We start from the raw sequence: 7,794 nt of genomic DNA, 5'->3' as shown, positions 1-7,794 counted from the left end.
TGTAGTCAATTTGAAATGTTTAGAAAGAAGGGAACGGAGGGAGTATGTCTCATTAAGTTGGAATATTGTTTTAGCGGGAGTCGATGTTCCCGTCGACAACAAGACGCATGTGGTGACTTTTCGTCAATGAAGCTCCATGATTCTGGTCTTCCGTAGGCGCTGCATGAGTGTGTGCTCCGTGTGTATGCGTTATATTGTACTCTGTGTTTCCAAAAAAAAATTGCTCCCCTCATTTTCTATAATGTTTTTTAGAAATTACCTTACACCATATGATCAAACTCCTAACATAGTTAACTCCCTAAACCTGACTTTTGTAAGACAATATAGCACTAATTTCATTGGTACGTAAACCTGCTGACCTTGACCTGCGTGCTGGCCGGCCGGCCGCGACTGCATTTCCGTTGCCTTGGTACAATGTGCTGGCGTCTACAAGACTTCAGAAACTAATAGAAAAATTACTATATGCTCTATTAGAGCGATTCTCCGTTTTAAAGCGTTGCGTCTGTTCAATCATTGCAGGCGGTGGCTTCTTGGCTGCAACAACTGGTGAGTTATCCCAAACACCTCGTCTTGTCCAAGAATTAATACATGAAATCAAGAAAGCAAGTAAACATGTCTTATTATTTACCTTTCTGAAGGTTTCTTTGTAGTGTCTCCATGTCCTGGCCTTGTTTATTTGAATCCAAGTTTGTAAGTGTTCTTTTTACACATGTTCTGGTCAGGTGGCGTTGGCGCTGGAATTGAGAAGTTGCGGCTTTTGGCCCGGCAGAGTGATGTCTGAGGATACCAAGTTCCTCCTTTTGTATCTCCTCTTGAACAGCTCAACATTGTGTTTTAGTACTGAACATGATGTCCAGTGCCTGAAGTCTGCAACAATCAGTGATTGATCCCTCCGGCGTACTCAAATCCTCTTGGAACTTTGAAAATACCACCAAGGGTTACATATGCCGCTTTACTGGTGTAGAATGCTGGTACCCTGGCGAGAACAAGGTTCTCAGTTTACGTATTGGCAACCTAGGACTTGAAGGCCCATTTCCTCAAGGTCTACAGAATTGTTCAAGCGTCACCGGCCTAGACCTGTCAAATAACAATTTTTCAGGACCAATCCCTCAGGACATTTCACGGCAAATGCCATACCTAGCATCTCTGGACCTTTCATACAATAGCTTTTCGGGTTCAATCCCACAGAATATCTCAAATATGACATATCTTAATGTCCTCAACCTTCAGCATAACCAGCTTGTGCGATGGCGGAAACGTCTTACCCTATCTTGGGCGACGTGCTACGTGTTATATAGCAGGGGCGTAATAACCCTGAGGCGCATACATGAGTTGGTTGAGAAGATAAGAGAGAATCGGGATACAACTTGATGAGAAAGAAAAGCAAGAGATAGACTTGGTTACAATCAAATAGATGTCATATCCTAGTTAAACTACCCCCTGAACTATCTCTGAAGATCCTCTTCTGTCACGTATGCGCCATGTATGTTTAACACCCCCCCCCCCCCTTAATCACAACTTCATCAAGTTGAGATTATGTTTAAAAATTTCAAAACTTCTCATGGGCAAAGCCTTTGTAAATCCATCTGCAAGCTGATCTTTGGAGTGGTAAAGCGAATATCAAGTTATTTTTGAGCAACCCTCTCACGAACAAAGTGAAAGTCTATTTCAATATGTTTTGTCCTTGCATGAAAAACTGGATTGGCAGACAGATAAGTTGCACCGAGGTTATCACACCACAGACATGGAGCTGGTGTGTTCTTTATGCCCAGTTCTTTCAGCATGGACTGAACCCATATAATCTCAGCTGTAGCATTTGCAAGTGCTTTATACTCTGCCTCTGTGCTGGATCTAGAAACAGTGGCTTGTTTTCGAGCACACCATGATATTAAATTCGGTCCAAAAAAGATTGCAAAACCTCCAGTGGAGCGTCTGTCATCCAGACATCCTGCCCAATCTGAGTCAGAAAAAGCACTAACAAGATTTGAAGATGACTTGCTGAAATCTAGACCAATGTTCATAGTTCCTTTGACATATCTCACTTTGCGTTTTGCAGCAGTAAAATGAACATTAGTAGGTGCATGAAGAAATTGGGGCACTTTGTTAACAGCAAAAGATATATCAGGTCTGGTCAAAGTGAGATACTGAAGTGCTCCTACCAAGCTCCTGTATTTTGTGCTATCTTCTGGACTCAAGAGATTACCTTCTGTGAGAGACAGCTTTTCTGAGCTAGATAATGGAGTAGGTGTTGGCTTACAACCTTGCAGACCAGCCTTTTTTACCAAATCAGCTACATACTTTTCCTGAGAGAGATGAAGCCCACTTGCATGTTTCTTCACCTCAATTCCAAGAAAATAGTGCAAGTCACCAAGGTCCTTTAGAGAAAAATCTGCACTCAAATCTTTTAACAGTCCTGTGATTGCTTCATTTGATGAGCTTGTCACAATGATATCATCAACATATATCAAAACAAATATGCATGTGTTGGACTTGCTGTAAATGAATAAAGAAGTGTCAGATTTGGATGGAATAAAGCCAAGTGCTTGCATTTTATGACAGAGACGAGAGTACCATGCTCTCGGTGCTTGCTTCAATCCATAAAGTGCCTTGTCCAGTTTGCACACATAAGAGGGGGAATTTGTGCTTTCAAACCCAGGAGGTTGCTTCATGTACACTTCCTCTTCCAGAACACCGTGAAGAAACGCGTTCTGAACGTCTAACTGTCTGAGACTCCAGCCCCTAGAAACAGCAATAGACAAAACAAGATGGATGGTTGCAGCTTTAACAACTGGACTAAAGGTATCCTCATAGTCAATACCATACTGTTGTTTAAATCCTTTTGCAATGAGTCTAGCTTTGTAACAGTCAATAGTTCCATCAGACTTTCTCTTGATCCTGAATACCCACTTGCAATCAATTAAATTTTTACCTTGCTGTGGAGGAACTAAGTGCCATGTCTTATTTTTCTTTAGAGCTATGTACTCTTCATTCATCGCTTTCTTCCATTTCTCATCACCAAGTGCTTCTTCTAGAGTATGAGGTTCACCTGGTTCACCTGTAGAACAAACCATGCCATATTTTGTTACACGTTTGTAATTAACAGGTTGTATTACTCCCTTTTGTAGTCGTGTACGCCAAGGAGAAGTGCCCAGATTTTCAGCCACAGATGATCCCGCAGCTTGAACAGGAGTTTCTGTAGGAGACGATCCCGAGGACGATCTGTGTGTAGCAGCAGCAGATTCTGTCCCGCTTGGATTTTCTATGGCAAGTGGCAGCGGCTGCCCGTGTGCAGAATCCGCAGAAGATCCCGCCACCGCAGCAGGTTCATCATTGCCACATGATGGCTAATCAGCCTCGGGTCTGACGCCGGTCGGATGCATGCGCAGATCAGCATTGGATCCCGCGCCAGCTTCGGGTCCCGCACCGGTCGGGCGGACCGGGTGGCGCCGCTTGTAACACACCGGTTGGTCGGTGAAGCGTGCACTGCCTGCGCCAACCGCGAGCCGACAAGTGGCAGATGATGGTTGGTGCGGAGGTGACGCTGCGCCGCATCCCGTGAGCGTGGGGCGCGCCTGGCTCGAGGTGGGCGTGCGCACTGCTGGCGCCCCTAACGCGTCTGCCGCCGCTGATCCCGAGGCGGATCTGATACGCTGCAGGCACAGGCGAACGGATCCCGAGGGGGTTTTGTCTTCAGATTCCGGGCACATGAAATATGGTGCTGGTGGAGGATTTTCTTCATCATTTTCTTCCTTGATTTCGCCATTTGCCTCGCTATTTTCACCTGTAACACCACAAGGCTCATGCATATCATCAGTAAGAGGGTTAGTCAGTGGTTGATCATCACCATTGTTTCCCCCTTGATCAACACCGGAGAGATGAGGAGGCAAAAGAAGGATCTCCTGGCGAAGAAGAGCACCGGCGTTGGGGTGAAGATCAGCAAAAGGAAATTTGGTTTCATCAAAGATAACGTTGCGTGAGATATACACACGGCCAGTGGCAACGTCGAGGCACTTGACACCTTTATGTTGGGTGCTATAGCCTAGGAAGACACACTATTTTGAGAAAAACATGAGCTTTCGAGTGTTGTATGGGCGAAGATTGGGCCAACAGGCACACCCAAAAACACGGAGAGATTTGTAGTCGGGTTTGACATGGCAGAGTCGTTCTAGTGGTGTTTCATTGTTAATGACACGACTAGGAAGCATGTTTATGATGTGAACTGCTGTGAGGAAAGCCTCATCCCAGAACTTGAGGGGCATAGATGCGCCAGCTAGGAGGGCTAAACCAACCTCAACTATGTGTCGGTGCTTGCGTTCAGCAGAGCCGTTCTGTTGATGAGCGTGAGGGCATGACACATGATGTGATATGCCAAGGTGTTGGAAGAAGGAATTTAATTTTTCATATTCCCCTCCCCAGTCCGACTGGACAACAATGATTTTACTATCAAATTTTCGTTCAACGAGAGCTTGAAAGTTTTGAAAGACTTGAAAAACATCGGATCTTTTCTTGAGAAGATAAATCCAAGAAAATTTGTTGTAGTCATCTATGAAGCTCACATAGTAAGTGTGTCTACCAACAGAACTAGGGGCAGGGCCCCACACATCAAAGAAGATTAATTGCAAGGGTTTGGTAGAAACACTAGTAGATATGGGATAAGGCAATTGATGACTTTTGGCACATTGACAAGAATCACAGATAGTTTCAAGATCACGCTCACCAACAAACGGGAGCTTATTTTTCCTAAGCAGTTTTTCAACTAAAGAGAAAGCAGCATGTCCTAATCTATCGTGCCACCGTGTTGAAGAGAGTTTGGCAGCACCATAGGCTTGTTTATTGAATCTTCTACGCTCTGGAATCAATGGGTAGAGCCCTCGAACGCATCTACCTCGATAGAGCACTTTCTTCTTTGCCTGATCCTTGATCAAGAAAAAATGAGGATGAAACTCAAGGAAGACATGGTTGTCAATGGCAATTCTATGAACAGAAAGAAGATTCTTGTCGGCACTAGGAACTAGCAAAATTTTCTTTAGATGAAGTTTACAATGAGGGGTACTAAAAGGTGAGTCACCAACATGACTAATCCTCATACCTTCGCCGTTGGCAGTGTAGATGTGATCCTTGCCCCGGTATTTTTCCTTCATGGTGACCTTATCGAGCTCGTTGGTGATGTGGTTGGTAGCCCCACTATCAACGTACCAGTTCGTGTCAATGCCGTAGGAGCCGTCCGCAGCAGCAGCAACCTTGTCCTCGTCTTGGGAGGAGTCCTCATCTTCATCGTAGCGGTACTAGCAGTCCTTGGCTGTGTGCCCAAGCTTGCCACAGATCTGGCAGCGGGGCGCATCAGGACGGGACCGGCTGGAGCCGCCGCCGCGGCGAGGCTTGGAGCTGATGGAGCGGCCATTGCGAGAGTTGGAGGAGCCGCCAGCATTGCTGTTTCCTCATGACCGCCCCTTGTTGCGGGGAGATCCACGCGAGCGAGAGCCGCCACCATGACCGCGAGATGCAGCGTTGGCCGAAGACTTGAAGCCGCCGAAGGAGCCGTGGAACTGCGCCATGCACTAATCGAAGTTACTCATCATGGCAAAGAGCTCGTCGAGGGTGACGAGGGTGACGGGCGTGACGCGGGCGTCGAGGGCGGAGACGAGTGGCTGGTAGTCGACGTCGAGGCCGTGGAGGATGTACGAGATCAACTCGTCATCCTGGATGGGTTTTCCGGCGGCGGCGAGTTCATCGGCGAGGCCGCGCAGGGAGGCGAAGTAGGAGGTGACCGATTGGTTGCCCTTCTGCGCGTTGATGAGCGCAGTCCTGATGTTGTTGACGCGGTTGAGGGACTGGGACGAGAACATGCCCGCCAAGGCCACCCAGAGGTCGCGTGCCGTGGTGATCACGGTGACCGCAACCAGCACCTCCTTGGACAGAGTACTCAGCAGATAGCCAAGCACTTGTTGATCCTCCCGGGCCCAAAGTGGGTGGAGAGGGTTGGGCTCAGAGGACTCCTTGCCGTCCTTGTCCTTGGTGACGTGGAGTCGGGCCAGCTCCGGCGCGGTGCCATCGACGTAGCCGAAGACACCGGCGCCCCGCAGGTGGGGTTTGACCTACGTGTGCCACAACACATAATTCGTGCGGTTGAGCTTCTCGGTGACCTGGCCATTGAGGCTAGGTTGAGCTGCGCCGGAGGATGAAGACATGTCTATGCACTAGATGCAATCGGGAGGCTAGATTGGAAGAGGAAGGCTCTGATTACCATGTGCGATGGCGGAAACGTCTTACCCTATCTTGGGCGACGTGCTACGTGTTATATAGCAGGGGCGCAATAACCCTAAGGCGCATACATGAGTTGGTTGAGAAGATAAGAGAGAATCGGGATACAACTTGAGGAAAAAGAAAAGCAAGAGATAGAATTGGTTACAACCGAATAGATGCCATATCCTAGTTAAACTACCTCATGAACTATCTCTGAAGATCCTCTTCTGTCACCTATGCGCCATATATGTTTAACACAGCTCAACGGTCAAATTCCACCGCAATTCACTTTGCTTATTCGGTTAACCACATTCAATGTCGCGGACAACTTGTTATCAGGGCCTATTACTTCTTTCCTACAGAACTTCTTGGCCTCGAACTTTGCTGGTAACCAAGGGCTTTGTGGTTCACTGTTGGATGATTGTCCCCCCTCGAAGAGGAGATGGAGACCGGTACGAATCAGGCTGCACAGGCTCAACGACCAGTCGAGCATCAGAGCGGCCGTCGGATTCGTCATGGGGTTCGTGGTGGCCTTCTATTCTACTGCCCGCACTGCTTCATCTGCTCTGAGAAGTTCCGTGCCTACGTCGTCCGCATATGATTCTGAAACTTTGTATGGCATAGCTTCCGGAGGCCAAATGAGCACTTCCGGTAGTAAATCTTTGTTAGCTTTGTTCCCTGCAGTAACGATTATCTTAATTCCCATGATAATGCATATGTCAGCTCTTCTAGAAAGATGCAAGGCATCAACTGGCCGTAATTATTTATGTACCATGTCGACATTTCTAAAGGAACACAGTGAAACTCTACAGTGAATACTTCGTGAGTTGCCTCAAATTTCTTGTCTTCCTCCAAAATATATCTATATTTTAGTTTTGTTTATCTTGTAGTTATAAATTCCTTTCGTAGGAATTCCAATTATTTTCTATGTTCTTCTAGCATATCTCTGGTTTCGAGAATCAACATGTGGTTGGATGATTAAGAGGCTACCTCCAGTCCACCAGGAATAAAATCTCAGATTTGAAAACATGTTTGTCTCATTAAGGCCCTGAATGGATTGTCATGTTCCCTTTAAATACATCTGTAAAAAATGCAGGTCTCGGCTCATTGTCTGGTTTCCATCCGAAAATTGTTGAGCGACTGGTAAGATACACGTGTAAAATAAACAGACCCCGTAGTTAGTTATAGCCAATCCAAGTGCGGCCTAAGACGGAATATTATTTCAGCAGGAATCGACGTTTTCCATCGACAATGGAACACATCCGGTGACTTTTCATCAATCTTGATGCTTCGTCATTCTGGTCTTGAGTAGGCGCTCCATGAGTCTCCTCCATGTTTCTAAAATGCATCCCCCCCCATTTTTTAGAATGTTTTCTGGACGTTGCCTTACACCATATTATTGAACTCCTAACATAGTTAACTCCCTATACTTAGACCTTCTCTAAGCCAACACTGTTAAACATTGTATTCTACGTATATACACGGTGTATGTATAAACAGTGTGTATCACGTTGTAGGAGGCGCGTGCGTGTGTTTTCTGTTTCTATTTTG

At 46.5% G+C, this 7,794-nt stretch overlaps 1 pseudogene; it reads left to right on the top strand.

The window, feature by feature from the left end:
- Positions 1-505: 505 nt before the first annotated feature.
- On the top strand, positions 506-6,844 carry LOC119272492 (annotated as a pseudogene).
- Positions 6,845-7,794: the final 950 nt, after the last annotated feature.

This window comes from Triticum dicoccoides, chromosome 3A, assembly GCF_002162155.2.
Source record: "Triticum dicoccoides isolate Atlit2015 ecotype Zavitan chromosome 3A, WEW_v2.0, whole genome shotgun sequence".
Taxonomy (NCBI): domain Eukaryota; kingdom Viridiplantae; phylum Streptophyta; class Magnoliopsida; order Poales; family Poaceae; genus Triticum; species Triticum dicoccoides.
The sequence above is the reverse complement of the archived record's forward strand: the minus strand, read 5'-3'. Positions and strand labels throughout refer to the sequence as shown.